The following is a 13203-nucleotide window of genomic DNA, read 5'->3' on the forward strand; positions in this document are numbered from 1 at the left end:
AGGCTGCAGGGTGTGGGAGGAGCCCAGCCCAGCCCAGCCCAGCCCAGGCCGGGCCAGTGTTCTTGCAGCCGCTGGGACCAGAGTCGCCGGCCGCGCCGGACCCTGACACGGAGGACGCAGCTGCCGACCCTGGGCGGCAGGAGCGCGCCCACAACCCCGCCAGGTACTGCCTAAGAGGCGAAGGGGCCCGGGGGGAACCAGGGCGCGGTAGGAAGCAGCCCAGGGCAAGGGAAACAAGGTTTGGCTCGGCGCGTATCCGCCGGATCCCCCGCCGAGCCGGCAGGAGCCATAGACCCTGCCTAAAGGGCCCTGGGCTGGGACCCGGTGGAGAGGGAGGGCCCGGGTCCCCCTACCACCCATTTTTCCCTCCCCTGGACAAACAAACCCCGGGCCAGGAGAGGCTTCTCAGAGCAGCTATGCCTCTTCTACCGTATATGCCCTGATAGAAGGGCCGGGACTTTTGCATTGAGACTCATACCGTATATGCCCTGATAGAAGGGCCTGGACTTTTGCATTGAGACTGTAGTACCGTATATGCCCTGATAGAAGGGCCGGAACTTTTGCATTGAGACTCATACCGTATATGCCCTGATAGAAGGGCCGGGACTTTTGCATTGAGACTGTAGTACCGTATATGCCCTGATAGAAGGGCCGGGACTTTTGCGTTGGGACTTTGGGGGTGCTGTACAGGCCCGGTAGGAGGGGGCTGAGCCCCTTGACGGGGGCGTACCCCCTGACAACACGTCTAGACTACAAGCCTCTTTCGAAAGAGATCGTCTAGAGTGCAACCTTTTCTTTCGAAAAAGTGAGCTGCTTTTTCGAAAGAGAGCACCCAGGCAGTCTGGATGCTCTCTTTTTAAAAAACCCTGTTTGCATTCAAGAACGCCTTTTTTCGAAAGAGCACTTTTGAAAAAAAGCGTTCTTCCCCGTGAAATGAGGAGTACCACCATCGAAAGAAAAGCCGCGTTCTTTCGATTTAATTTCGAAAGAACGCGGCTGTAGTCTAGATGCGGGTGAAGTTTTTTCGAAAAAAGGCTACTTTTTTTGAAAAAACCCTGCAGTCTAGACACAGCCGTACAAACTAACTCGGCTACCCCTCTGAAACTGTTAAGTCCTAAAATAGGCAAAGGTCTGTTAACCCCACTGAGGGTGTGTCTAGACTACAAGGTTTTGTCGACAAAAGTGGACTTTTGTCGACAAAACTATACCTGCGTCCACACTACCGCTGAGTTCTGTCGACATAACGTCGACAGAACTCAGCAGTTTTGTCGACGCTGGTAAACCTCATTTTATGAGGCATAACGCCTTCTGTCGACAGAGTTTCTGTCGACAGAGGGTGTTATTGCATGTAAACTGTCCTTTGCGTCCACACTACCATGTCGACAAAGCAGCTTGCTTTGTCGACAGAACTCAATGTAGTCTAGACGCTCTTTGTCGACAGAAGTTTGTAGTCTAGACGTACCCTGGGAGTTTTGCCAAAGGACAGGAGTGTTGCATCTAGAGACTGATTCTAAGCAAGAATGGGCTTGATTCACATTTACCCTCTGGCTGCATGCCACACAAGTACAGCCCCTTTGCAATGCGAGGATGCTGTGAAGTGACCCTAATATAAGTGAGACTCGGTCCCTGCAAATCCAACAGAGCTGTGCTCCCTTATGCCAATTATAGATCTGTCCCATCTGCCCGAGCGAGATCTTTGATAGTTCATTGTCTGCCATATACTGTGTATCGACGAATTATGGGCACTAACTTTTATGCTAAATGTTTGGTTGGGAAAGAATTGTTACCCCAGGGGAGCTCAGCTGTCTTTCTACTCCGTTTCAATGTCTTTGGCAGAGGTTTATATCTGATGTTCAGAGAAAGGCAAAATAATGATAATAAATGTAATGCATGGGCGCGACTCCCTGGAGATTTCTTTTTTAACCCCACTTGGTGATCATCTTATGTTCTGAGACATGATGGATAATAGCCCTCGGAATTACTTTCCTAGCAATTGTAACTAAGTAATATTGTTATTTTTAAGTGCCTCAGAGATAGCCAAGAAACTCTGCGGGAATTCATTCCTTTTTATGCTCTCCCGTCAATGGGAATACCAGCATGGTTTGCAATACTAAAATGCAGCCAGGTGGATTTACTGTAGAGAGATTTCGAAATGGAACCCTGCAATAAACCTCAGGCAGCTCTGTATTTGGAGCGACAATCTCTACGGGGGCAGTCGCTAAACAGAGCATTTCATAAGCCTTCCAAGCTTTGTCTGCATTTCGGGGGTATTTTTCACTGTTCCTCTGGAACAAAATGGTTCTAATGCCGAGACGCCAGCGAAGGGGGCTCATTGGAATGGTATAGAGCTAGAAGAGATGTTCTTTCATCACCCTCCCCCCCCCCCCGCAGTTCATGGGGATGTGTCCCAGAGAAACTGCAGGTGGTAGAGGAACCGGGGCTGTCCTCAGCCATATGCAGGTGTAGGGCACCTGAAAATTCAAGGTACCACATTTTCAGGTTCCCTCTGCAGCTGTGTGTACTTGTATGCCTAAGTATGGCCCTATCCACTCCGCTGTCTGGTTCTTTTCTGCGCCCTTCCTTCAAATGCTCTCGCCTTCTACCTGCCCCTTCCCTCCCGATGTGCTCCACTCAGCCAACAGCCGGCCACTAGTCTGGGATCTCTCCCGCCCTCAGCCTCTGCAGCTCAGCTCTGGCCCCAAGCAAGCCCCCAAGCACAGGTCGAATCCGTGGCGGGGGGGGGGGATCCCCAATCCACAGGCCCTTGCAGAAGCCAAGCAGAGGGAGGAAGGGAAACCCCAGCCGCAAGGCACAGCCGCACAGGGCAAGCTAAGGCAGGAAGGGAAGCCCCCAACCCCAGCAGAAGCCACATGGGTGGGGAATCATTTGTATAGGGCCCCGTAAAGTGTTCAGACAGCCCCGGGAGGCCCTTCCTGTGACCCAATGGCTGTGTCTACACTGGGCCACTTATTCTGGAAAATCAGCCGCTTTTCCGGAATAAGCTGCGAGCTGTCTACACTGGCCCTCGGATTTCCGGAAAAGCAACGACACTCTACTGTACAAAATCAGCCACTATTCCGGAATAAGCTGCGTGCTGTCTACACTGGCCCTCGAATTTCCGGAAAAGCAACGACGCTCTACTGTTCAAAATCAGCCGCTTTTCCGGAATAAGCTGCGAGATGTCTACACTGGCCCTCGAATTTCCGGAAAAGCAACGACGCTCTATTGAACCTTGGCTGGTTCAACATGACTGACCCGCGCCTGCAGTGCCTGACTCACCAAAGGGAACGGGGGGCCGGGCCGAGAGGGACGTTATTTAGTAGCCAAGAGCCACTTGTTTTTCTTCATTGTGGCTGGCAGTGGAGTCTCTTTCTCGCTCCATTCGTTACTTTGTGGCCCCACCGGCGCTCTTCCTCCAATGGGATGCGCCAGGCAAAAGATACGTCAACTAGCAAGAGGAAACTCCTCTTCTTCCGGGCCAAAAACGCGTCTGCATTCAGGTGAGAAATGAAGGCTCCGCTGTGAAGATGACAGAGGGAAACGTTAACTGCTGATACTGGGCTTTACGGCTCTGTCTATACGGGCGCGATCTTGTGCCAGAAATATGCAAATGAGGCTGAGCGTGGAATATCGCCTCATTTGCATATCTAATGAGCCTCCATTTTTGCAGAAGAGGCTCTTGCTCAAGAAGGAGCATCTACACGGCCCCTTCTTCCGCAAGAAAAACCCTCTTGCGCAAAGCCGTTCTTCCTGAAAAGAATCAGCGTAGCGGCATTGCGCAAGAGGGTTTTTCTTGCGCAAAAAGGGGCAGTGTAGATGCTCCTTCTTGCGCAAGCGCCTCTCCCACAAAAATGGCGGCTCATTAGATATGCAAATGCGGCTCGGCGATATTCCGTGCTTAGCCTCATTTGCATATTTCTGGCACAAGATCACACCAGTGTAGACATAGCCACTCCCAAGAGAGCACCTTGCATAGACCTTTTGTTGACCTATTTATGGGCCAGAGCCGAAACAATGCATTCTGTTGGTGGGAGGAGAGGAGAGGACGTGACTCGGGGCTGAACCTGAACTGACAGAAATCAGCACAGCCCTACTGGCATCACCGGATCCTGTCAGCCGAGCAGTTTGTGTATCTTCACAGGGATTGTACTTTCTTCTGTTGGTTGGGTGTTGCTGTGGGGAGGGATTTCCCCTTGTCTCGTTTTCCCCTTCTCTCCTCATGGCTTCAACTTTGGTGCTTTTCCTGTCCCCCGCCCCTTTGGCTGTAGCTGTCTCATTTTATTTTTAGTGACTCTGTCTGCCTCAGACTCATCTCTTTGTTCTCGGCAGGTATTTGTTCCATCGACATCCTCCTCAGTCCCTTTATTGTGCATCTTTCTTTGCTGAGCCGCTTTTGCTCTTGTCATTTCTTTCGGCTGCTTATTTTCACTTCTCTCCTTCTGGTTATTTTGTTCCTCTCCGTCTCATCTCCTCTCTTTTGTTTTTTCTGGTGCTTTGTTCGCTTTGTAGTTAGGTTCTCGATTCTAGTTGCTTTGTTCTTTAGACATCATCGTTTTGCTGTTTCGATTTCTCCTCTGCTTCCTCTGAGTAACTATGTCTCTGCTTTTCCTCCCAAGTTTTCCTTCTGAGGTTGCATCCAACCTAGATCTAATGCCTAAATATTTTTCTCACTTAAATTTTAATCATTAGTGTCTGTATTACACATGCGTTGACTTTCTAATGTTGATAAATGAGCATCCACACAGCTACGGGTGCTCTCGGAGTTACACAAAACCTGCCTTTCATCGATGTTGAATTGCTCTGATGAGGGATGCGATGGGGGTTAGCTTGTTATTTCAGCACTCCTTCCCAAGGGGCGCTTTGTCTGGAATACTGTTGAATGCAGCAGAAGCTCGGAGAGAACTGATATCGGCCCAGCTCGGATGACCCAGCACCATCTGAAATCAAGATCTATTGCAGAGCAGGGAGCGACCAGTGAATTTATTCTTATTGCATTTAGTCCTACATCACCAGTGCAGTGGGTACCCACTTTACAGGATCGGTTCTAGGGCCGGTTTTGTTCAACATCTTCATTAATGACCTGGATGAGGGGATGGATTGCGTCCTCAGCAAGTTTGCAGATGACACTAAACTAGGGGGAGAGGTAGATACACTGGAGGGCAGGGCTAGGGTCCAGAGTGACCTAGACAGATTAGAGGATTGGGCCAAAACAAATCTGATGAGGTTCAACAAGGACAAGTGCAGAGTCCTGCACTTGGGATGGAAGAATCCCAAGCATAGTTACAGGCTGGGGACCGACGGGTTAAGTAGCAGATCGGCAGAAAAGAACCTGGGGATTCCAGTGGATGAGAAGCTGGATATGAGTCAACAGTGTGCCCTTGTAGCCAAGAAGGCTAATGGAATAGTGGGATGCATTCGGAGGAGCACTGCCGGCAGATCCAGAGAAGTGATTATTCCCCTTTTTTTGGCACTGGTGAGGCCACATCTGGAGTATTGTGTCCAGTTCTGGGCCTCCCACTACAGAAAGGATGTGGACACATTGGAGAGGGTCCAGCAGAGGATGACCAAAATGATTAGGGGCCTGGAGCATATGACCTACAAGGAGACACAGGGATTTGGGCTTGTTTAGTCTGCACCACGCACCACCCCACCTTCCCATGGTGCAGGGAGAATGGGGCCTGAGCAGAAGGGGCAAGGTTAGTTTGGGAGAGGCCTCCCTTCACCCACCGCCCATGACTCTGGATCATCCAGAGGGGACATATCCAGGGTCTGATTGCCACAAGTACCGAGAACTCCGCATTGTGGCTGGTGCCAGCAGAGCCGCAGCCAAACCAGGTTCCCATCACTTCCTAGGACGGGGTTCTCCAACGTCATTGCACTGTGACCCTCTTCTGACAAATTAAAGAAAAATTATGACCATAGGAGGGGGAACCCCCTGCCTGAGCATCACCGCTTTAGGCAGGGGAGGGCACCAAAGCTGAAGCTCAGGAACTTCTGCCCTGGTTGGGATGCCTATAACCTTAGCCCTGGGCCGACAGCAGTGGTGCACATCCGCATATGTCTCCGTGCACATCACAATATTTATTCCACACAAGGGCAGCAAAAATCTGAGGGAACATCGGTCACGACCCACAGTTTGGGCCTCATCCACAGTTTGAGATGCCCTGTACTAGAAGCTGCATTTGGGGACAGGGCGGAGATGCACATGGGAGAGAAGGAAAGTCATAAGAGCTAGAACTAAGCGTGTGGTACTGACACCAGTTTCCAAGAGACGGGCAATGCGAAGCTGAATGAAATGTTTGGTTGGTTGTGAGGATCGCTTCTGGGAAGGGGCAGGGAGGAGACCTTGTGTCTAGTCACGGTTGCCGCTAAAAGCTGGGTGGAGCGAATTCACATGTAGACGGGCCCCGTGACAGGACACGTCGAGCACGTTTCCCCCACACCAGGGTCACAGCGTCGTTCCCTCGTGCGCAAGACGGAGCTGGTGGCAGAGAGCGCTCCCCTTTGCTTGCTTGGGACCACTGAGGGGCCCTATTCTGGCCTCCTCAGCAAGAACGGAGGGACTGATCCGGGACCCACTGTAGGAAGGTCCTGGGGACATCCCGCTTGTGACAGGGCCGCTGGAGACTCAGCTGAGAAAGTCAAGGCTTTGGCCCTAATTCTGAGAAGGGGTTAAGGTGAAGTTGACTTGGAGGGACATGGTCCATTTAGGCCCCCAGAGCTCTGGGATGATGGGGAACTGGAATAGCATCCGTTTGGGCAGGGTCGGAAGAGCTGTAGCAAAGAAGGGGCCAGACATGCTTTGCTCCCCAGCCAGGAGGGCTAGTGGGGGGAGGGCGGGGGCGGGGAAGTGAGCAAAGGGGCAAGTGCCCTAGGTCCTGGTGATTCAAAAGGCCCAAGAGCTCTGGGCCCTTCCCACCACTGCCGGAGTGCTCCAGGCAGTGCTGAGGGCTGCCCTTTCTGCCTGAGGTCCCAGCTCCTCCATAGGAGATCCTGCCCCTCCCAGGAGTGTGGAGCCAACCCCGCCCCCTTGCCCAGGGGCCTGCCGAGGCTGTTGGCTCCCCTGTCCATAGTTGTCTCCCCTGTGTTTGATATGGCCTAGGCCTGGTCTCCAGCTCACCTCCACCACCCTAGGAAGGTCCCTCACAGAAGCAGCATATGAAACACGACCTAGCACAATGGGGTGGTTGCCCATGACTCCTTGGCACCATAGCAACACACATAACCAAGATCATTGATGCTGCCGGGCGTTGAGCGTTACTATAGCCTCATGGTACATTTCCCACTGCTGACCTCTCCGTTCAGCAGCTCATGCCGAGTGGCTTTGTGGCCATTGATAGCAAGATTCCATCTGTGGGTAAACTGTGTTTCAACAGGCCAGAGAGAGGTTCTTCAGACTTTGGGTGGATCTCTCTAGCAGCCCCCGGAGAGCGGATAGTAATCGGCTGCTGTCTCTTGACTGCCCCAAGGCTACTGACCACTGGTAATAGCAGCTGGAGGAAAACACGACTTTTCCGGACTTAAAAAACAATCCTTGAGAAACGCACCTGTTCTCCGTCAGCTGCTTTCTGAGGCTAATTATTGACCAATCAGGAAAGTGGCCTTGGTGTGCTGGGCCCTGATACCCCGTCTGCTGACGAGACTTAGCATCAGTTTTCCTTCCCCAGTGAACAGGCTGCAAGTGAACTGATGTAAATTACACTTGCCACCTTTCCTAATCAGAAGAGAAGAGGTTTTGTCTTTAACCTCATGTGAATTATTTAACTACTGGAATTGCAAGCAGAGGGGTGGAAAGTGTCTGCTAAAATGTTACTTAATATTTAATTAAGTATAAAGTCAAGGTTGGTATCTGATTTCTTCCTAGATATGTGACAGGTAAAATACATTCATTATTCACAGCCTATCCGTAGGCCTTAAGATCAAACCAGCTTCCCTCTGTATTTTAATGAACAATTTCTTCCACACTGTAAATTTGTTTGTAAAATTAATAAAAGTGGTAAGTTTATCCATTCCTCGTCAGATATGCCATGCAACTGCAATAAGAGAGACATTCTAGTCAATAACCTCGCTGCCTGAGAAGTCAATTCTGATTAGGAGTGAGAATATTTCTGGTATCCTCCTAGACAGGATAAAGTCAGTGGCAGAGTAGTTTAGCTGCCAAACTACATCATCTCCCGTTATACTCACATTTTATTAAAATGTTGGATTCTCACGAGGCCTGGGAGAGATGTACAATACAAAGTGTAATTCTATTTTGGGAGTGATTTACCTCACAGTGGGTATGTCTACACTACAGCGCTATTTCGAATTAAGTTAATTCGAAATAATGCATCTACACACACAAACGAATTCGAAATAGCATTTTTCTAATTCGAAATAGCATGTCCACATTGAGTGGACCCTGAATTGAAGGTAAGGCTGGCCAAAACCAGTGCCAAAAGGGCATAAGGGGCGGACTTAGTGCGTGGGGCTGCTGCCTCAGGCTAGCCGAGGTCTGTGCTTAACGGGACCCAACCCCCCATCCTGGACAGACAGTTCCCAGGTTTCTCTGCTTGCTGGTCTACCTCGCTGAGGGACAGCAAAGCATTTGTGTCTCGGCGTGCTCTGCTTGCCCTCACTCGGGACACCACGGCACTCTGCAGCATGGAACCACACCTGCCCCTGGGGACTCTGCTGAGTCTCATGGACACGTTGCCGGCAGCCTGGCTGCACTTTCTGCAGGCTGCCATCCGGGAGGACCATCGAGGGGCTGTCAGGATCCAGGAGGCCCTGCAGGAGAGCGTCCACCCTGAGGAGCCCTCAGAGCCACACTGGTCCTCCCCACTGGAGGCTTGTGCCCCATTCCTCCCTCTCGTCCTTCCACTTACCCTTCCCTAGCCCCCCCTTCCTGATGTCAAATAAAAGCCACGTATTTTTGAAAATAACGACTCTCTTTATTGAACACAACTGGGGAAGGGGAATGAAACCGTGGGGAGATGGGGGAAAGGAGGCAACAGAGGGCAGGAGAGAGGGTGGGAGAGGAGAGGGGGAAAACTGGGAGGAGGGAAGCAAGGGGAAGAAGGGGGAGGAGAAGCTCAGGGCTCAGGGGTAGGGGTCTCGCCAGGCCAACCGCCTCCCAGCACAGCGGAGGAGGGGGCCTCGGCATCCCTGGGGGGATGGGGAAGAGGGTGTGGAGGTTGAGGTGGACATTGAGGTGGAAGTTGAGGAAGAGGTGGGAGGGGAGCAGGAGTGGGAGGAGGGACAGTAGTTGGGGGGGGGCAGCAGGTGCAGGACCGGCACAGGGCACCATGCTCTGAATCTGCAAAAGTGGCAAGGAATCCGCGTGAGGGCTTTTCAAAACTCAAAAAGGGGGCGTGATGCCGAAAAGTTTGGGAACCACTGATCTAGGTATAGGAGTCAAAGGAGAAACCCACTTGCCTGGGGCCATACAATAGGTCAAAGGCAGAGCCAGTGTTTCTCTGGCCCAGGCCAATGCCCCAGGAATCAGCAAGCGCAACACAGGGGTGCCTGAGACCAGGCTGAGATCAGAGTGCCTGGCACACGTTAGTTTGAGGAACGTGATTTCTTTCTCGAGCTGAGCGGCTAAGTCTGTGAGCCAAAGGGCCTGCCCTGCCCCAAACTAATACCCAACAAAACAGGGACGGTCTGCTCCTCTCCCTCCCATAAGAACTGCCTTGGGGGGAGACTCACCGTCCTTAGCTTTCACGGCTCTCTGGGCTCGCTGCAGAGAAGATAAGGCAGTGCGTGCCCGGCATCGCTTCCTGCCCTCTCTTCCCCAAGAGAAAGGGACTGGGCTTAATTGCATTCGTGCAGGTATCTACACGCATCTCTTCTCCCACGGTCTTAGCCGAGCAGGGACGGGAAGGTCACAGCTGCTCCAAAGCTCAACTCTTCCCCTAAGAAGTGCTGAATAAGCAGCTCTCCATGAAGGCCGAGGTACAAAGCAGAAGGGTCTTTGTGCTTGAGCCAAAGCTCATTGAAGCCAATGGGGGTATGTCTACACTACCCCATTATTTCGAAATACCTAATTTTGAAATAGTTATTTTGAAATATCTTATTTCGAAATGACGCGTCGACACACAAAATGCATTTCAAAATAGCTTTTTGCTATTTCGAAATAGCGCGTCCACACTGATTGGACTCTGAATCTCATTTAAGGCCAGCTGGAACTGGTTCCGGCAGGGCATCACATCAGAAGTTACCTTGTGGCCAGAGTGGTCAGCAGGGCACCCCGGGAATGGCTGGAGGCCCCCTATTTTGAAATAAGCATCTACACAGCACTTATTTCGAAATAGCAATTTCGAAATTGGGGCTATTCCTCGTGGAATGAGGTTTACCAATTTCGAAATAAGCCCTCCACTATTTCGAATTAATTTCAAAATAGTAGTTGGCTTGTGTAGATGCTAGGAAAGTTATTTCGAAATAACCGAGTGCGTGTCTCCCCAGTCATTTCGAAACAACAGGCACCTTGCTCTGACTCGTAGTAACCTTCCTTTCACAAAGAGCAAGGGACGTCAAAGGAAGAGTGTTCTCCCTTGGACTTCCTGATGAACAGACAGCGCCGACGCCAAGTTACGCTACTTCCACGTCAACCACACGATTAACATCGTGGAGATTGTGAAGCGGAACTCGATTTTTGCCCACAGTGTGGACGTGTCCTAAGAGAATAGCTCGGCCTCGTCATTCGATCGCCAGGTTCTCTGCTGAGCACCCCTGGTGAGGGTGGTGACGTGTGACATGGATTTCCATGGAGTGAGGACTAGACTAGGACCAACAGCTCGTGTTGCTCCAGCCTGTAAACAGCCCCATGGCAAGAGTATTTATAAAAGCAGCCACCGCGCTAGGTGCTGGCCATGTGGCTGGCTTTCCCGAACAATGCTCCATCGAGGAGCTGTGTGCTCAGCCTGTGGGCGGTGTCGTATCTCTCGCATTAGCTGTGGTTGTTACTTCTTCCGGGGGTAACCAGAGAGGGGAGATGGGAATGGGGATGCCTGGATTCCAACCCTGGTTCTGGCAATGTGTGCTAATGGTTAGAGCATGGGTGCTAGGAGCCAGATCTCCTGGGATTTAATGCTAGTTCTGAGTGTAGGCGAATTGCTGAGAGTCAGGCCTTTTCGATTATATTTGTCCAGCTCTTGCAGGCAGTGCTGTCTTGTGCTTAGCCCACAGGGGTGCGTGGTTGTCAGGACGTCTGCATTCTATTCCTGGCTCGGTTACTGACTTGCGGTGTGGCTGTCAGCAAGTGGCACTGCAACAACAGCTGTGGAGGAGGTGACAGGAGTGGGAATTGAACTCTGGATCTAAGAGCTCCTAATGATTTAATAGTAGGGTGGGTGTGCCTCTTGAAAGGCAGCTAGAGAGCCATAATTATTGTTTTGTTAGATGGCAGAGGGAAACTTACCCACGTGAGCTGGTCCCATAGAACTATGCCATGAAACTAGTTTGAGAACAGCCTGAATTCCTGAACTCTGTTTAAATTAGAGCCTAATCATACTGCAGGGATGGAGAGATGAAGTGTTTCCCAGGGCGCTGGAGCACATGACTTATGAGGAGAGGCTGAGGGATTTGGGCTTATTTAGTCTGCAGAAGAGAAGAGTGAGGGGGGATTTGGTAGCAGCCTTCAACTTCCCGAAGGGGGGTTCCAAAGAGGATGGAGAGAGGCTGTTTTCAGTGGTGACAGATGGCAGAACAAGGAGCAATGGTCTCGAGTTACAGTGGGGGAGGTCTAGGTTGGATATTAGGAAAAACTATTTCACTAGGGCTATGTCTAGACTGCAGGCTTCTTTCGAAAGAGCCTCTTTCGAAAGATCGCGTTTAGACTGCAGGCGGATCTTTCGAAAGAGAAATCCGCTTTTTCGAAAGAGAGCACCCAGCGAGTCTGGATGCTCTCTTTCGAAGACGGCCTCTTTACATTGAAGAACGCCTTCTTTCGAAAGAGGAACTTTCGAAGGAAGGCGTTCTTCCTCGTGAAACGAGGTTTACCGCCATCGAAAGAAAAGCCGCGTTCTTTCGAAATAATTTCGAAAGAACGCGGCTTGAGTCTGGACACAGGGGAAGTTTCTTCGGGAAAAGGCTACTTTTCCCGAAAAAACCCCTGAGTCTGGACACGGCCTAGGAGTGTGGTGAAGCACTGGAATGGGTTCCCTAGGGAGGGGGTGGAATCTCCATCCCTAGAGGTTTTTAAGTCCCAGCTTGACCAAGCCTTGGTTGGGATGATTGAGTTGGGTTTGGTCCTGCCTTGGGCAGGGGGCTGGACTCGATGACTCCTGAGGTCTCTTCCAGCCCTGGGATTCTAGGATTCTAAGTGAGGGCACAGAGGGAGGTTATTCCAGGTGAGAGAAGCTGCCGGGGAGGATCTTCCACCCACATTGGAGAAAGCAGGAAGAGTGAGGTCCAGTGACTAGCCCAGACTCATTCTCCTTGTGGTGCAGCACAAGCACCTGCTCGTCTTTACCCCCCTTCTCCCTCCCTCCCACTCTGCTCCTCCGAATTCTCACGCTCGCTCTGGCAACGCTGGGTCCAGTTCTGCAAGCCGCCCCTCGTGGGCAGTCCCTGGGGGCTCTGGGAGCCTGTGGCAGTCTCCTTGCCTGCATTCGATTGCCAGATTGGGCCTCTGATGATAAACTCTGTGGGGATGATGATGGGTCTTTTGAGGCATCACACTCTACAAAGTGCTCCCTGATGCGGAGGGTGGCCTCCCCATGCTACTGCAGTCCAAACAATAACAAGGAACAAGTATTAATAATCAAATAAGTGCTAATAAAAAGCACTAATAAATTCCCTGTCATTCTGAGCTGCTTTGGACCTGGGCAAATAACCACAAAAAGGCAGCTTTATTGCTCTGGGAATTGTATACTCGGCATTACTTTCAAGTCAGGGTGTGAATTTCAAGTCTGGAGTAAATCACTTCAGACTAAAATTACAATCTATTCTGGTTTTATGACAGCTTCGAGTGTTGTCCCCAAAGGATCCCCAGTACAGAATCTCATAGACTCATAGACTTTAAGGTCAGAAGGGACCATTATGATCATCTAGTCTGACCCCCTGCACGATGCAGGCCACAGAATCTCACCCACCCCCTCTTAGAATAATCCCCTCACCTATATCTCAGATATTAAAGCCTTCAAATACTTTGAAGACCACAAGATGCAGAGAATCCTCCAGCTGTGATCTGTGCCCCATGCAACAGAGGAAGGCGAAAAA

Source organism: Pelodiscus sinensis, chromosome 21 (genome assembly GCF_052426305.1).
Source record: "Pelodiscus sinensis isolate ZL-2025 chromosome 21, ASM5242630v1, whole genome shotgun sequence".
NCBI classification, from domain to species: Eukaryota; Metazoa; Chordata; order Testudines; family Trionychidae; genus Pelodiscus; species Pelodiscus sinensis.